At 41.1% G+C, this 17,016-nt stretch overlaps 1 long non-coding RNA gene across 3 annotated transcripts; it reads left to right on the top strand.

Moving 5' to 3' along the window:
- The first annotated feature begins 1,255 nt into the window (after nucleotides 1-1,255).
- LOC125300837 lies at nucleotides 1,256-16,637 on the top strand. 3 transcript variants are annotated; one of them, XR_007194615.1, is made up of 5 exons: nucleotides 1,256-1,292; nucleotides 13,797-13,914; nucleotides 14,242-15,093; nucleotides 15,884-16,058; nucleotides 16,184-16,637. It is a non-coding gene; the product is annotated as an uncharacterized LOC125300837 (long non-coding RNA). The 3 variants fall into 3 exon arrangements; XR_007194613.1 differs by having other exon boundaries at nucleotides 14,242-16,058; XR_007194614.1 differs by lacking the exon at nucleotides 1,256-1,292 and adding an exon at nucleotides 12,668-12,706 and having other exon boundaries at nucleotides 14,242-16,058.
- Nucleotides 16,638-17,016: the final 379 nt, after the last annotated feature.

Here is a 17,016-nt window from a genome sequence, read left to right as displayed (position 1 = left end):
ACATTTAAACACATTTGTTGCCGCAAGGCATTCCAGCCTGCAAATGTAATAAAAAAGTAAATCATGCATAATTAAAAAATAACTCAATTTAGGCTACTTGGCTACGCAATAATGTTTCCACAGCACAGTGCACTTGAATGAATAAAAGCGGCTGCCTTGTTTCGCAATAAACAGCGGGGGTGGAAATCCCGACACTCTTTCAACTACATGAAACCACAACAACTACTGAACCATCAAATACCCCCCGGATGCCATGAGTGTCATAAGTGTGTGGGTGAAATAAACTATCTTCATTGGGAAACATGGCATCTGTTTTTACCAGACTTCCTGTGGCAATTGCTGTCAACCTCAACAGCCCTTCTATTCACAATAGTCTACTGTTAGAAGCACTTGGATTGACAGAGCTCACGCTCATGTGTAAAATATATCCTGTCTCTCCTTGTCTGTCTGAAATATTCCCTTTTCTAAACCTTATTCTCTTAATGGGGCAGCCGTGGCCTACTGGTTAGCGCTTCGGACTTGTAACCGGAGGGTTTGCGGTACGAACCCCGACCAGTAGGCACGGCTGAGGTGCCCTTGAGCAAGGCACCTAACCCCTCACTGCTCCCTGAGCGCCGCTGTTGTTGCAGGCAGCTCACTGCGCCAGGATTAGTGTGTGCTTCACCTCACTGTGTGTTCACTGTGTGCTGAGTGTGTTTCACTATTTCACGGATTGGGATAAATGCAGAGACCAAATTTCCCTCACAGGATCAAAAGAGTATATATACTTATACTTTCATTCACCCATCACCTACCATTTCTTGCTACCCATTTTTAGTACTATTCAGTGGTTTCTCACATTCTTATCTTGGTCAATGCATCAGATGTCTCATTGAATGGCTAATCGACATCAGGCGAACAGGGAAGTAGATCGCAAGTAGAAACCGCCACGGCACTCTGAAACTTTAATCCCTTGGAGCAATTTGAGCTCTGCCTGTTTGGATGACTTCTCCACTATATCACGTTACACACAAACTCAAACACTGTGCATCTGTAAAAGAATAGGTCTTTTGGATGTACATCGTCTGAATGGGAATGTTGCTGATTGTTTGTACGTAAGTAACTTTTTTCTGTACATGTGTGAACTACAGAGCTGCAGAAGGGAGTCGAGGGGGTTTGAAGTGTTGATTGCATTTAAGGTGTCTTGTAACCAAATGGAACATGTAGAAACCAGTTTGTGGTAAATACAAAGTGTTTCTTGTTCTGTGTTCTCTAGCAGGAAAGCTCAGAAGTGAGGGGAAAAAACATTGTAAGTAAGTGATTTTTATATCAACAAATAGACATGCAATATTGTCAACCAGCATGGCCATTGTCACCAGTATCACCATTATTACAGCAATAGTAGCCATTTCACCTTATGTTGTCTGACAATACTACTTTTTTTGGTGTAGCACAAACCTTTTATCATTAACAAGGAGCAATGGCACAATATGCAATTGCACAATAGTTTGTATGATACATAGATTTTGATCCATCAGAATCCAATTCTGTTCAGCTGGATAAAAAAACTGAGACAGTCACTATGGTTTGCAACAAGAAATGAATGGTAATAATGGCAATGGTGAAAATTGGTTTCAAATTGGATATATGTACAAATGGAGCTTATGTCCACATTAGTCTCTTTTGGGTCAAGTGGTTATAGGAACCAGTGTTGCCAATTTAGCGACTTTTGGCCGTCTCTGGCAACTGAAAATCTTATCTAGCGACTGACAACACATCTGGTGACTTTTTCGTGTGTCTGGCGACTTTTTTTTTCTTTTCGCGTTATCCCTCGGTTTGCCCAGACTGACTGCAGCAGCACAAAGCGTGAGAATATCCCCTCGCGAATTTGCCTAAACCGTTGCTCCATGATTATAAAATGTAATGACTGGCCTAGTATTAGCCCATTTTATTACAAGGAAGTAGATGTTCTATAGATCTAACTGATCCTCAGACAACGCTCATTGGAAGGTGCAGCAACTTCGGGTGAAGTTACAACATGGTTACGAGTCAACAAGAGGAGAGCAAGTACATGTTGACAGGGAAACAGGGACACGCTTCCCAGCATCGTTCAACAAGAACATGACTACAACTTCATTCACAAGCAAAGCAGATAGTTCAAAATCGAACATACATGTTAGAAAAACCGGTAGATACAGACAGTCAGTAGGCCTATATCTATGAGAAAAGCCTATACTGTAGCATTTGTTTAGGCTATACACATTAGGCTATGTATATAGCTTCAATGTTGTCAGTGCAGGTTGATGCAGGACTGTCAGCTGAGTAAAAAAAATATATATCGGTCTGTCCGATATTATGTACCTTAAACATATCCAAAATATAGTCATTGCCATAAGGGTAAATTGTGTGTAGGCTACCCTATGGTGAAGTTATAATCAGACTTCAAGCAAAGCAGATGCAGCAGTTGAATAAGTTGGAAATGACCAGCCACCTGATGCTCATTCTGGTGTAGGCTGTGACAACATACAGAAAGTATATTAAATCAAATTTATTTAAATTAGGCTCTTAAAGTTGCCTATATGACTAGGAGAAAAGCAAACAGGAGTAGAGACTAGTCTTAAAAGACTAGTAGGCCTATTTTGAGTAAAGCTTGAGTGGGGGACATAAGTTAAGAGATTAGGCCTACAGTCTTTCCAGAATCTTGTCAAAAGTTCTCAGAAAATATATGGTTTGGAGGGTTGAATCCATTTTCCCGTCATAGTAGCATCAGTAATACACTCAGATAGACAGTAGTATAGCTGCTTTAACACGCACATTATTGTAGCCTAGCAAACACATTACGGTGCTACGACTTTGTCACAACGTGGTAATTTGGTCACCGCGACATTACCTTCTGGTCACGTCTTTGCAGCGTTGCACAGAGTTGTTGTCATTTGGTACCACAAGTAACGTGGCAGTGACATGGTAGCCTGTTCAACTGATAATGTTGTTAGTTGGTAGCGAGAACTATGGAAGCATATGTGTAGCTTAATTCAAATGAGAATGCAATCTGCAATTCAAAAAGACATTACATTATGCAATTGCCAATTCATTATGTAATTTAATATTGCAATTTGCAGTAATTTCCAACAAATTGTATTTTAATCTGCAAGGGTGACAATGCAATCCTAAAATCAATTTAAAGTTCATGGTCTGGCTAGCCTCATAAGCGGACCGGGGGGTGCGGTCGCTCCGGGCCCACGGCTGTCACGACCGCAAAGGGGGCCCACGTTTGGCCAAATCTATCTCGCTGAATTGTTGTAAACGATGCTTATTTGTAGGCTACTGACTGCTGGGGGGAGGGGGGTAAAGATGCCGCAGGTTAGACAGGCAAAGTTATCAGCAGCAACATAAGAGCCTTAATAATGTAAGAACACAGCTGGATCTCGCGGACACTAGGCCTACTCGCGGTCACGGTTAAAAATTGTGCCCCCTTGAAAATCGCAAATGCCCCCTCTGTCACTGTACTCTACAGCCGGGTCTGTCAGCCAGAGACCTTAGTGCAGCTGCAAACTCCTCCATCGACCTCTCCAGAATAAGTCCCGCCTCCGTAACTTCCGTATCCATCCAACTTCCAGGCGTCGAATGTCTATGGGAAATAACATGGCGTTTCGAAATATCATACCGGTAAAACATCTGTAGGTCCTGTAATTCCATCCTTGAATTTCCCCTGGGGATCAATAAAGTATCTATCTATCTATCTAGGTGGCGAAGTAAAAAAAGCTGGTGGGCCAATTGGCCTACACACTTCTGCCATCTAGTTTCCACTGGGTTTTTTGATTGTCGGTGCCGTTAAAGTAAAAATATATCAGTAAGAAGCACTAAGCTAACGCACGCTTCAGACGCCGCGACTCATCCAGTCAAGGTTGCATAGCAACGGCAATGTTTCATAGTTTGTCTTCACCGAAATTGAGTTTGTGACACCAGAGTCTGTCTACGGAGGTGGCACTAACCCTGCGTGAAATCATCATGTTTGATAGGTTGTTAATACATTCTGAAAACGTTACTGTTCTGATCAAGGTCATGCAAAATAAAGCTATCGACTCAATACGATTCAGCCTCTGATTCCTAGTCTGCTTATCATAATCTGTTATTCATGAAAAAAAATCTCATCATGTCTTTAGTGTCTTCGCAATTTCTTTCTTTTTCAAATATCTCAATAACAGCCAACAAACTCGCACAGTCAAACCAAAGTTAAGTCATGTTGAAAAGAGGCTGAACCTTGCAAACGATTTACATTTATAGACCACTGAAACCACGCATGAATCACACGTGAAAATGACCATCACGTTAGATTGTGACTGGTTGGTTGTGAGCAAGATCTATCGCCCTCCTCCGCCCGCATTACGCCGGAACTAGCTCGGTTAGCATTAATAATCGTTTACTACTTAAACTGGCACCGACAATCAAAAATCCAGTGGAAACTAGATGGCAGAAGTGTGTAGGCCAATCGGCCCACCAGCTTTTTCTACTTTGTCACCTACAGAGTTTGACAGGTACGATCTTTCGAAACGCCATGTTATTTCCCATAGACATTTGACGACCCGAAGTTGGATGGATTCAGAAGTTACGGAGGCGGGACTTATTCTGGAGAGGTCTATTGCAAACGCTAACTGGGTAAGACGTAAACACGGAAGTGACGTAGCCTAGTTCCCGCCTTGACGAGTGACTTGACAGATTACAGATCGAATTGCCATTTGAATTTTGCAACACAAAGAGCGTGGCAAAGTGCAATGCAATCACGGGGGGCGCTATTTCTTTTCCATTTGAATAAAATGCCTCAAAACGATGGCAAAACGTTTTGCCCAAAATAATCCAAATTGTTTTCAGGCTGGCATTGTCAGTTTTGCCAAATATGTTTTCAAAATGCAATCCTACGTTGCACTTTGAATATTAAATTGCAAAACGAATTTACAGTTAAATTATGAAACTGAATATTGAAAATTGAAATGCAAAATTAATTGCCATTTGAATTTTGAGACTGAAGTACCATGGCAAAATGGAATGCAATTCAATCCATGTTTATTCTATTTTTTAACCAAAATTATTCAAATTGATTTTAGGATTGCATTGTCACTTTGCATATTAAAATACAATTTGCTGGAAATTATTGCAAATTGCAATATTAAATTGGATAATGAATTGGCAATGCATAATGTAATGTCTTTTTGAATTGCATATTACAGATTGCATTCTCATTTGCATAAAGCTACACATATACTTCCATAGAACAATGTTTACGCGACACTGCCATGGTAGGCTACTCGCAAAAATTGTCATTTGGTGCCATGATTAAAATTGCTACAACGTCGCGACCTGGTTGCCTATAACGTAGCCAGCTGGTACCGTTACAATGTTCCATTCATATTCCCTTTTACATGTCACGCAGCACTGACTTTAGCAAAGTTCTAAACGTTCCTTCCGTGAATGTTTTCATTTTGTGCATTCAGATGCCTGTAAGTATTGTTACACTGTGTTTGTTACATATTTGCTCTGACATTGCCAGTGATATTTAATTATGTACATATGCGTTGTTAGAACTTACCGGCAGCGGTATGAATGCAAATGTGCGTAATTTAATTATAACTAGATGTACCGCGAAGCTTTTGAGTGTGTGTGTGTGTGTGTGTGTGTGTGTGTGTGTGTGTGTGTGATTTATGTGTCTGTGCGTGTGTGTGTTCACTTGTGAGTGGGTGTGTGGCGGTAATCGAGTGTGTGTGTGTGTGTGTGTGTGTGTGTGTGTGCATGTGTGTGTGTGTGCATGTGCCTGCTTGCCTACAAGTGTGTGTGTGTGTTTTATGTGTGCGTGTGTGTTTATGTGTGTGTGTGTATGTGTGTTTATGTGTATGTGTGCGTGTGGGTGTGTTTGTGCATGTGTGCATGTACGTGTTTGTGTTTATGTGTGTGTGCATGCGTGTGCTTGTGTGCGTACCCCTATGCGTGTGAGTCTGTGTGTGCGTGCCTGTGTGTGTATGCGTGCGAGTCTGTGTGTGCGAGCCTGTGTGTGTATGCGTGTGAGTCTGTGTGTGCGTGCCTGTGTGTGTATGCGTGTGAGTCTGTGTGTGCGTGCCTGTGTGTGTGCATGTGTGTGCGTGCACTTTCCCTCCCTTACAGCGTTCGCCACCGTTATCACTGAGTCACTCACCAAAACTCAAGGCTACCTCTTTCCTCTACCCGTCAGTCACAGGCATTTTCGTTGTTTATAATCTCCTTTGAGCCTGTGCCAGGATCATAGGCTGTATAGAAAAGTCAGGATCCATTACACCATTCATTGAACTTGACCTTTTACTGTCTGTCACCTCACCGGTTAGTGGTTTATAGATGCTGAAATGATTTTCTCACAATTTTATTGTTGTTTCTGGCGTAGTTACCATTTTTTATTTCTGATAATCTAGTTCCTTCATCATTATCTACACTATGCTTTATAAGGGTTTCCAACCCGCAAGTTGCTCTTTAAAGATACACTATGCAGGTTCAGGTATTTTAAAGGTATACTATGCAGGTTCAGGTATTTTAAAGGTACACTATGCAGGTTCAGGTATTTTTGACGACTGTAGAGCTCCCCCTAGAGTCCCAATACACTGTAACAAGATTCTGTGATTTTCACAGCATCAATGCTGTTTTTGAGAAAAATGTGTACTGTATTTGTGAATACAGTAGGCCTATGTTGCTGTATGGTCAAACTACAGTAATAAAAATTTACTGCGAATCATAACCCATGGTATGATTCGCATGTTACATAAGGTATGTAACTACCTATGTAACATGGTATAAGGTATGTTACATAAGGTATGTAACTACCTAAACTTCCAAACTTATCTATCTTAAATCTCCTTGTTACCATCTACTTTCTACGGATTTACTGGCTACCGATTATATCGTGAACAAACTCTTGCATAAACTGTTGTTGCTTTCGAGGCTTTGGATTATCGGACTCTATAACCTTGATCGCCAAACTTTTCTGTCAAGCGTTAGCGTTAAGCGTTAAGCCAGTATCAAGGGCTGCAAATAATACAGGCCAAGGAAGCGATATCTGGAAGAAGAAAGCATCAAATTCCTTCTAACGTCTCTCAAAACTAGTGACTCAATATAAAAGTGAGATCTTCTCAGATTACTTACCCGCTACCTGTGTTGAGTTATCAAGGAACTGCGATATCGCTGTTGCTAGCCAACTAGCAAACAAGCGTTTAAAAACAGTTGACACCGGCGAAGCGCCCAGCGACCGCGACACCTCCCCTCAGCTGTGCACCAGGCTGCGACTCATGCGTCCTTCTCAGTTTAAAAAGATAGTGGAACTTCGAAGCCAGAATAGCGACCCTCCATCAGATTGAGAAGGATGAACGGTTCCTCGACACCTTTCTCTCCGTGAAGTAGCGTTACCTCTCTTACACATACAAATGCCAGATGCCCTGATTTCCTCTGTCCTCCAATACTTTAACCATGCCATGCACTAATGCAACTTCTGTCCCTGTTGCCTCCCGGCCTCTGCTGAGAACCAAGCCTGCTCTGCTGGCCAGCTCCCTCCCACACCAGCCTGAGCCATGGCGTAGAAGCAAACATCACAAGCACGCGACAGGCGGTCGGGACGGCACCTCAGGCCCAGCCCAACCTATACGACTGGAAAATCGCTATGCCATTCTGACCCGAGGGATGAGGAGCCCCTCAGCCCGAGACAACCATCCTGGTCCCTCCTCAAAGTGGCGCCCCCGACCCCCCTCCCGGACCTCATCAGCCTCCACCCCTGGTCGCCGGCGGTTCCATGGTTAGAGACCTCTGCATTCCCCATCATGTAGCGGTCCCTCCAAGGTCTACTGCTTCCCTGGTGCCAAGGTCCTTGACATCCAGCAGAAACTCCCAAGCATCCTGGCCCGCCACACCAAGGTCAACAACATCATGGTACCGTGGGCACCGAGCGACATCAGAGATAAGCAGTCAGTAGCACTGCAGGAAAACTACAAAACTCTCATCATCACCACTCTGATGGGCACAGAAAAACGCTTTGTCATCTCTGGGCCTCTCCTACCTACAGAAAGGTGCTGAGAGATGGTCCAGACTGTTCGATCTCCACACCTGGCTCAAGCGCTACTGCGCTTCCCTAAGCATCCCTATGTCAACAACTGGGGCTTGTTCTGGGAGAGGCCCAGTATGCTGAAGCGTGATGGTCTCCACCCAAACCAACATGGAGCCAGGCTACTCTCTGACAACATAAGCGTCCACACTGAGACATTGACATTCTGTAGAAAATATTACAGATTCCGCCCCAGGTATTGATTCGAATGGCATTATACATGTGGATGGGTCTGAGAATGTTTTCTGCAGGGTAACATACAATACTACTACCATAGATCAAGCTGTGTCATGCAATAGCATGACTTATGCTTATAGTTCTATTCAACGTTGATTTCTACCCAGCGTATAGTAAAAGAAAAGACAAATTTAAAACTAGAAACCTAACAAATATTCTTTCCATACCTCAGCATATTCCTCAAAAAAGCCAGAGGCATTTTCAGCTAACATGGGTTTACTAAATATAGGTGCACTTACTACCAAAACCTTTGCAATCAATGATTTTATTAGTGAAAAAAATTGGATTTTCTGTTTCTTGTTGAAACCTGGCTGACTTCAGACAATGAAGCTGTTCTTGTTGAGACTTGTCCCCAAATTATAATTTCTTCCACTCAATTAGACAAGGCAAGCGAGGGTGGTGGAATTGCCTCCATTCTCTCAAACAAATATAGTTGCACACGAGTCAACTTTGGCCCGGGTCGCTTCCTTTGAGTATATTGCCCTCACTCTGAAGGCTGACCCAGTTGTACTTCTATTAACCTTATACCGCCCTCCTAAACTATGGACTGGCTTTCTCGACCAGTTTTCTGAACTTATGTAAGCTCATCATCACTAGCTATGATCGGATAATTGTAAATAAGCGACTTCAATATTCATGTCAATAAGACAACTGATGCTAAAAGCCAGTAAGTTCCTTAATGTGTTGGACAGTTTAGAGCTAAAGCAGCATGTTACAGGACCCACCCACAACCTTGGCAACACCCTCGATCTAGTCATTTTCAGAGGGATAGAAGTCACAGACTTATCAGTAAATGATATAAATATGTCTGATCATCATTGTGTATCTTTTAATATTGTACTACATACTCCAAAAATTCATCCGAAATTGCAATCAAATGTGACTCTTGGACATTAGAGCAGAACAGCAGTTCATAGCTCTTATAGACTCCATAAATTTAGATATTTTACATCATCCCATTGATCAAATGGTAGAGGCTCTTAATCGTGAATTAGGCGCTCTGCTTGACAGAGTGGCACCCTTAAAAGACTAAAAAAAGGCCCTGTAGCAAACTGACACCTTGGATGAGCGAAAATATCCATGATCTAAAAAGATCATGTAGGAAAGCTGAGAGAACATGGAGAAAAAACTAAGTTACAGGTTCACGTGCCATTCTAAAAAAAAAATTGCAAATTATAATAGAGCTATTCGGAATGAGAGGAGGAACCACTTCTCTAAGGTAATTGCTGAAAACAGTAGAAACTCTAGGGTGTTGTTCTCTACCATTGATAGGCTATTGCATCAAACACCTTTTGACACACTCAGTCAGGCATCCTCTCTAAGATCTGAAGAATTTGCAGACTTCTTCAAAAAAACAAAGTCATTTCTATAAGGGAGGCTATTGGTAACACAAGTAATATGTTTGATAGTACACCCAAAAACAGCCCCCCAAAATTAAGGTCCTTTAGCACTATTACTCAATCTGAGCTTGGTAAAATTATAACTCAAACCGGCTCTTCAACATGTGTTTTAGATCCAATCCCTACTACATTCCTCAAAAAAAGTATATGAAGAGGCTTAGCTCCCTTTTTTTCTCAAGGTAATAAATACCTCATTAGAAACAGGTATATTTCCAACTGCTTTTAAAACCGCTGTTGTGAAACCTTTACTTAAAAAGTCAAATCTTGACCATACCAATCTGAGCAACTACAGGCCTATATCAAATCTATATCGTTTTTGAGCAAAGTGCTTGAAAAAGTTGTTTGCAATCAGTTAAATACCTTCCTCAACGAAAACAGTATCCTTGAAAATTCCAATCGGGTTTTAGATCAAATCACAGCACAGAAGCGGCTCTAGTAAAGATAGTCAATGATCTCAGACTAGCTACCGACTCAAACAAAGTCTCAATCCTTATTCTTCTGGATTTGAGTGCGGCATTTGACACCATTGATCATAGCATCCTAATTCACCGCCTTGCAAAAGTGGGTGGGTCTCTCTGATAATGCTCTAAACTGGTTTCAAACCTACATTACTGGCAGAGATTTTTATATCAGTCTAGGAGATCATGTATCTGGAAAACATGACTTGCCTTTTGGTGTGGCCCAGGGAGCTGCCTTGGTCCCCTGCTATTTTCTCTATATATGCTCCCATTGGGAAAGCGTCATAAGTCAGCATAATGTAAACTTCTCCACAGCTACGCAGATGATACCCAATTGTATCTTTCTGTGGAGCCAACTAACCCAGATGGCCTTTGCTCCCTCACTGCATGCCTAACCTCCATTAATCAGTGGATGAGCAAAAACTTTTTGAAACTAAATGATGACAAAACAGAGGTACTTCTGGTTGGACCAAAACTAAAGCGAGATATTATTCTTAGTAATCTGGGGAACTTGGCACACCAGGTCAAACCAAAAGTAACAAGCCTCGGTGTCATCTTAGATGCAGAGTTAAGTTTTAAGCCCCATATCAGTAAAAGTTACTCAGACAGCCTATTTCCACTTGAGAAACATTGCCAAAGTGCGGCCCTTTTTAACTCAACAAGATGCAGAAAAGCTAATTCACGCCTTTATCACTAGCAGGTTAGACTACTGCAATGCACTTTTCACTGGTCTTCCCAAAAAACATCTAAAGAAATTGGCACTCATACAGAACTCTGCGCTAGACTTTTAACTAAGACTAAGAAGAGAGAACACATCACCCCTGTGTTGGCTGAACTGCACTGGCTCCCCTATTTCCTATAGAATTGATTTTAAGGTTATGTTAATTACTTACAAAGCTCTGAATGGCATAGCACCTTCATATATCTCTGAGCTTTTAATATCTTATCAACCACAAAGGAAACTTAGATCATCCAATTCTAATCTTTTAATCGGTACCCAAAGTGCTCCACAAACAAAGTGGAGAAGCTGCGTTTATCCATTATGCCCCCAAACTATGGAACACCCTGCCTCTGTACATCAAGCAGGCGAAGTTCAGTAAATATTTTTAGAAAAAAGATCTGAAAACATACCTGTACAGGAAAGCTTTTAGTTAACTCATCTTATCCTGTAGACTACATTTTCAGATTATTCTACATCTGCTTACTATTGAGGGCGCAGCCAGCCGGATGGATGGCTCCCCTATTAAGTCAGGTTCTGCTCAAGGTTTCTTCCTGGAATATGGGAGTTTTTCCTTGCCACAGTTGCCATATGGCGTGCTTGTGGGGGTAAGAGGGTTAAGGCTGCCAGTCTTATGGCGTCATTTTCTATATTTTGATATGTTGCTGAGTATAACATAAACAGCAAAGAAAAAGTGATTGATAATGACTGACTGACTATTATTGTGTTACATGTTTCAAATGTAAAGCACTTTGAGCTGCATTCTGTGTATGAAAGGTGCTATACAAATAAAGCTTTATTATTATTATTATTATTATTATAACCCACAGTAATAAATCTGACTCCTCCCTCATTTGTCAGCTTTTTTGAAAATTTTGAAAAAAAACATGGCGGAAAATCAGTTGGGGTTTTCTGTTTTCTTTTTGCACATAAATACAAAGTTAAGCTCCCAGATAGCAAGGTGACATTGATATTATGTTGATTTTCCATCCAAATCATCATTTTGAAAAAAAAGATATTGAAAAGTCATGGATTTATGGTTTACTGGGAAATTTTGGCGTGGTGATTGAAGCGTGCACCGCCGACGACGTTTTTGAACTGTCCGGCGGGCGGGAGATCATTTTGAGCAACAGTTCAGTCAGTCAGACCAACGGTGTTCAGCACTCTGTCAAGTTCGCAGCTCCACCTTAATGGTAAGCAAGCATTTATTTATGTAACGTTAATGCAACAACTCATCCATGCTTGTTGGATCAACTAAGTAAGTAAGGTTAGGCTAGCTATCATAGTTGCTGTTGCTGTGAAGGTGGCATTAACGTTAATGTTTTATGTTACGTTAACGTTTTGGCAGTCTCATTTATATTAGGCCTAGCTGCTACCTTAGTTCTCAGTAAGTTACAGTTTAATATATTCATATAATTTATATAAAACATTCGCTAGTAGTGCTAGGCCTAGTATGTTACTGTCACAATGTTAGGCTGAAGATGATGTGCTGCTGGTTAACGTTAACGTGGAGGTTTAGCTGCTACCAGCTAACTTATGTAACGTTATGCTAACACCATCTTCAGCCTGGCATTTTGACAGTAAACTCAAAAAACATACAGTATATATATATAAATGATTATTCTAAAGTTTCACTTGTAAGTAGCCTTCAGTTTCAGTTGAAAATTGTTATCTAACACTGTTTATCTTTTTTTCTTCTATTTCTGCTAGGTGCTGCTTCACTCTGCTACTGGTGGTGGATCAGGCTGACTGCAACCGTTGGTCTAACGTTAGGATGCAGCACACGAGAATTTCTAAACGGAAAAAAGTGAATAAATGTACTTGCTTTTCAAACTGATAACAAGTTGTCAATGGTTATTTATGCAAGTTTGTGTAGCCTAAACCATACCTAGGCCTAGTCAAATTTATCCTGGCTGTAGATAAAGCAGGATATGAATTTCCCAAAATTACTGTATATAATATTACAGCACTGGTATTACTACTGTACTAAGTTACAGTATGATCCATAAGTACTGTGATTAAAAATACAGTAGACAATTCAATACTGTATACATTACAGCACTGGTAGTACTACTGTAGTTTGCATTTACAGTATCAGGCATAGGTACTGTGATTTCATATACAGTAGGTGTACTGTAGAGTGAAATACAGCAACTTGCTGGTTATTTGCTGCCAGCAAGTTGCTGTAAATTTTACGTTAAACTTTTTACAGTGTATATTTTACCGTTGTAAATAGCTTAGGCTACTTGTAGTGTAGCTTGTTCCCCCTGTATACTATGAAAATGCTTTTGTTGTGGAGGTGAAGGATTAACAACAGGCAAAAATCTCCAAAGAGCTATATCTACTGACAAGGTGATATTTCATGATTCTCGCGAGAGGTCTTCTTCTGTTCTGGAAGTTGCATGGCTGGTTCTCTTGCTACGTCTATCGCTGTATATGCTAGGTGAACAATTCCCCTTTTACAAGTTTGTTTACCATCAAATTGGCTTCGTAAAGGTTATATTAAGGTGAACATTTTGCATAGTGTACCTTTAATAATCCCAAAATCCGTCTGGTGTGAATGCAAAAAAGGGAGTTCTAGGAACGTCATGTTCTAGGAACTCCAAAAATCTCTCTGGTGAGAAAGGGACTATAGGTACACATACCCCTCAACCACAATATTCAGCATAATGGTATGACCCCAAATGCAGCATCTCCAATGTGTATGTAAAATACTCCTTGGTGAGAAATACTGCTTTTATACAAGTGATGGCGGCCCTGCACCAATATTCAGATGTAATTCAGATGCTGAAATAAAAACAAAATGCATAGCTTTGGTCTAATTGTTGTCTCTCTGTCTCTCACTCGGTGTGTGTGTGTGTGTGTGTGTGTGTGTGTGTGTCTGTGTGTATTGGCAGATGGGTTCTCTGTTCACCGAGCTGGAGTTCTACACCGTAGTGTTCTCTTTGATTGTCTTCAGCCTGTTCACACTGGTCGGAGTTATGAAGGAAAACTGTACAAGCACCACGGACAGGAGTGTGTACACACACGTCCACACCAGTCATTGCTGACCATGTCAAATCATACAGTATATACACCCTAGATTGTCATGGACCAAACTGAAGTCATGTAGCCTGGCAAGTCATGTGAACAACAAAAAAATGTTAATGTTTGCTCACTCTTACTCAAACACACTGAGTCTACCGACCTGTCTGACTGATTGTCCTATGTAAATCATAAAGCTGTAGGCAAATCCTACTTGTTTGATCAGGTTCAGGCTCTGCAATACTACTCATGACACAGCTCTTTGCATTAATCTCTCTTTTCCTATCAAGTTCTTACTCTCTCTCTCTCCCCGCACAGACTTCTGGGAGGCCCAGAGTGAGCAGCCGACGCTGGTGTGAACTACTGTAAGTGAGCAGCTCCCAGTGGAGCACAGGGAGGGGTTATTTAGCCACTGTTCCTGGGTCAGCATCCTGTGTTACTGAAGGCATAACCTCCTGGACTGCACCCAGTGCTTATGAATGGAGGGTGCACAATGTGTGTGTGACTTAGGAAATTAGGGAATAGTTGGAGTTTACGCTTTAAAGCTAGTTAGAGCTTTTTATTTGTGTAGCTTGTGAGTGTGTGTGTGTGTGTGCGAGTGACGTAGTTGATTGTCCTTGGGAATGGGAGTGTTAAGTGTACTTTGGCTGTATATTATGTTCCACTCTGCAAAGTAGTTGAGTCATGTTAGGAACAAAACTCAAGAGATATCCTTTATACATATCTTTAATATCTCTTAAATTGTTATGGAGAAAAGCTTCAGGACTGGAACTACAATAACCTCCTTTGTTGACTGCCATTCAGGTATGTTTCTGTGCCATATATATGTATACATGTGCTGGTCATTTAATGTTGCTGAGTGACTAAACATCATGCAAATAGAGAATTACATTCAACTACATTGATTTGCACGGGTTAAGTAGGCCTATTGTGGTAAGTCTTCTGACTATCCTTTTTGCAGAAGCAAGCATGCCGTTTTTCAGGTAGCTAAATATGGTAACCTCTCCGTGCCTATAGCATGTCTTAACTTCTGACCAAACAAGTTTTTTAAAATCCTGTTCCGATCGATGCGTCGTTCATTTTCAAGCACCAAGCAGCCTACGTCGGCCTCGTAAAATGTTACCGCAGTCAAGTGCAAGTCAGACTTCTACTTACACCATCGGGTTGAAGGTGAGGACAGAGAAATATTTTTATTTTTTTGTCTGCGGATTTTAACTTATAAGAAGATCGCTTAAACATGCGCTAGATAAAGTAACCGGTAGCCACTGCGTTCTGATTCAGTCCGAGTAGCCTGGTTAGCGCGCAGACCTTCTGTTGTATAGTCTACCAAAGCTATGGTCCTAGTACTAGTGCTAGTGGAGTTTTTGTACCGGACACTGACATCTGACGATATCTTGTGGCTCATGATTGCGAAAACAGGTCTCATTTTGAATCTGCGTTCCGAACCCTTACAAACACTATTTTTACACTTTGTTCAACCCAGATAACTGGACAGGTTGTACAACTTTAAAGTCAGGTTACTTAGCCTACTCACAGTCAGTGCATTCTTGTCCCAACTTGCGGAGCCGGTTTGACAGACATAGATAGGCCCATGGTTCTTCTCAAGTTTTGACATAATTTCTGCGCCTTTTAGTTAGTTCGCGAGTTTAGCGCAGAGCCTCATGCAGAACGTTTATCTTTGTCTTCAGTTGCAGTCATGGTGTGTCATTCCACTTTATTACACATCAAACTCTACTTATGGACTTTAATGTTTGGATTTATATAGGAGGGTTTACCTGAGTTAATACTAATGCCTAGTGAAAATGTCATGCAAATAGCATAACTGGAAGTATACTTACTGTAAAAAATGTTGATGTGTTACATAGCTGTACATAGGCCACAACTTGATGGTCCTTCATATGCTTGATAGTTGAAAATCTTCCCTTGGTTAATCATGCACACTTATTGTTTCTATGTACAGCGTCCGTACTGTGTGAGTGTATATGTCTGTGTATGTATGTGTATGTATGTTTGTGTATTTGTGTGTGTTATGGAGCTGCCTTTCACCAAGTTTGAGTTGGTCTTCATCTTCATCGCGTTCACTGTGTTCTCCATGTTCAGTATTGCTTTGGTATGCCAGTTCCACAGGAGCGAAGGTATATGTCTACAAAAATCTCTCAAATATGCCTCAAACAGCCATGAAATAAGTAGTCCTGTCAATTTCTCAGAGATTTCAAACTCACAGGTTTTGGTTGGTAATGAGTAAATATTTTATTTTTAGAACCAGATCTAAATGAGCAGTTTTTAAAGGCCCATCTGAAGAGCCTGAGGAGGAGAAAGAAACAGAAAGAGATCACCATCACAACAGCATGCCCGCTAATACAACTGCCCTGAACCTGGCCCATCGAACCACAAACATGTACACTGCGCTACCTCTGTCAGATGCCAGACTCAGATGAATGATGTCTGCACTGGAAGTGTCACAGAATTGTCTTAAGAATGTGGCTGTGTGTGTTCCTGTCTTCAAGTGATGTTATTGTTAGAAACATTCTTTTAACTAGGACAACTTCCGAAGGCCATAAGATAGTCTTTGGGTGAAGGAACACACATACAGCTTGAAGCGAACTGATAGCCTACTTTAGTGACCATTTTTTTTATTTATTTTTTTGTCCACCTGAATGTTGTTGACATTAAATGTAAGATACTGTAAATTATTAAAATATCTATAATATTTATAAAGTTTCCTTTCCTTTCCTTTCTAGTTGATGGAATGGAAAATCTTGAACCGATTAGGATAAGCACTGAGATTGGCTGATCTTTTGAGAGGTAGTTTCAAAGAAGGGACCGCTATGAGGACGAGGTGGAGAAGAAATTGAAGATCCCATAAGTTAACATACGCAACATAGCAGGTGGTGCAGAAAATGCATAGGCTACATACATTAATGAAAGTCCATAGTGCCACAGCAGTTAGATGAACACAATAGTTTATTAGTTTGTAGAAAGTGAATAGTCAACGCGGGTAATAGGAAGTGAAAGGCAAGAAGCAGAGGCAAGAGAAACACATTTCGTGAGGAACCCTCGTGAAGAAAGGGCTTTATGTGTGTAACTTCCTAT

Source organism: Alosa alosa, chromosome 1 (genome assembly GCF_017589495.1).
Source record: "Alosa alosa isolate M-15738 ecotype Scorff River chromosome 1, AALO_Geno_1.1, whole genome shotgun sequence".
Lineage (NCBI taxonomy): Eukaryota > Metazoa > Chordata > Actinopteri > Clupeiformes > Clupeidae > Alosa > Alosa alosa.
This window is presented reverse-complemented; position numbering and strand designations above follow the sequence as displayed.